Source organism: Motacilla alba, chromosome 28 (genome assembly GCF_015832195.1).
Source record: "Motacilla alba alba isolate MOTALB_02 chromosome 28, Motacilla_alba_V1.0_pri, whole genome shotgun sequence".
Taxonomy (NCBI): Eukaryota; Metazoa; Chordata; class Aves; order Passeriformes; family Motacillidae; genus Motacilla; species Motacilla alba.
In genome coordinates, this window is record NC_052043.1 from 4,079,235 (window position 1) to 4,080,779 (window position 1,545).

Sequence of the window (1,545 nt, forward strand, 5' to 3'; positions counted from 1 at the left end):
GCATCCCCGGGCAGGGCGGGAGCCTCCGGGGAGCCCTCTCGGCACGGCCAGCTGCCTTCCAGCAGCCCCCGAAGGGCAGCGCGGCCCCGGCAGCGCTGTCAGCCAGGCTCTACGTCTTCCATTAATTCACTTCACACTGTCCGTATCGATCGGCTCTGCTCTCTCCCCGGTGCCCCCCCTCGCAGCCCTCCCCCCCGCCGGCTGCTGCACCGCTGGGCAGCCCGGCCTGCATGCTGCATGATCCATACAAACTCACTTACTCAGGGAAATCAATGGGCTCGAAAGAGCACACGCAGCAAGGCGAGGAGTCTGTCTGGGGATCGACCGCCCAGCAAGGAGACACAGAGAGCAGCAGCCCGGACCCCGCCGCTGCCCGGCGCCCCGCCAGCCTGCCCGGGGCCCGAGGGGTCCCGCCGGCAGCCCCTGCGTGCCACGGCCCTCCGAGGGACGCTGGTGACAGGGGACAGCCGCCCCGGGGGTTTCCTGCTTCACCTCGGGAAGGTGCAGGGGAGGGTCCCGCCGGGGTCGCTGCCTCCTCCCCCCGATCCAAGAGGAAGCTCAGCCCCCTTTGATGCTCCAGCGAGCGCAGGCTCCAACATCCTCCCTTTGGTTCGCACAGCTTCAGCCAAATCACGCTGCAGCCGCGCCTCAGTTTCCCCGTGTTTATCCAACAGAGCGAATCCCAGAATCCCAGCGTTATTCGGGTGCCCGGGGTTGATGGATGGCACATCTCCTTCACCCCTTCCACTGTCCCAGGCTGCTCCAAGCCCCATCCAGCCTGGCTTTGGACACTGCCAGGGATCCAGGGGCAGCCCCAGCTGCTCTGGGCCCCCTGTGCCGGGGCCTGCCCACCCTCACAGGGGCAATTCCTGCCCAAGATCCCATCTAATTCTACCTTCCTTCAGCCTTTCCCCCTTGTCCTGTCACTGATGCCCCAGGCAGCTGGGAGGATGCTCCCCTTCCAGCCAGTTCCAGGGCTGGGGGATGCTCTGCCAGGCCTGTCCACAGCTGCAGTAACCAGTTCTGGAGCCAGGAGAAGCTAAAATTGAGGAATTTTCCCCCTTCTTGGAGCACCACTGGCCCAATTTGCCCTGGGAAACTGTTGCCACCGCCCAGGCAGCGCTGGGGTGATTAATAAATCCTGCCAGAAGAGCTGCTGCTGTGCTGAGTTTGCCCATCAAGGAAGGAAATCTTTATTTATATATATTCTATAAACTAATTTTTGCATCATTGCAATAAATCCATCTTCCAGCCGTCAGCTGCAATCTGCTGTCAGGGCCGGCCACATGCGGCTCCGGGTGGGATGAGGGGGTGGGGGGAACGGCAGCATCGGGGTCCTGGGGGGTCCCCGGGGTGCCCACGGGGGCTGGACCCCAACGGGGAACCCGGGGCCGTGCAGGAGGAGTCCGGGGAGTGCAGGAGCAGCCGGTGCCCCCCTGTGTGGGGATGTCCTGCAGGGGGACAGAGGGACCCCAGGGACATTGGGGGACTGGGTTGTCACCACCCCGAGGACACGGGGCCCCAGCGGGCTCGGAGCCGCTGCCT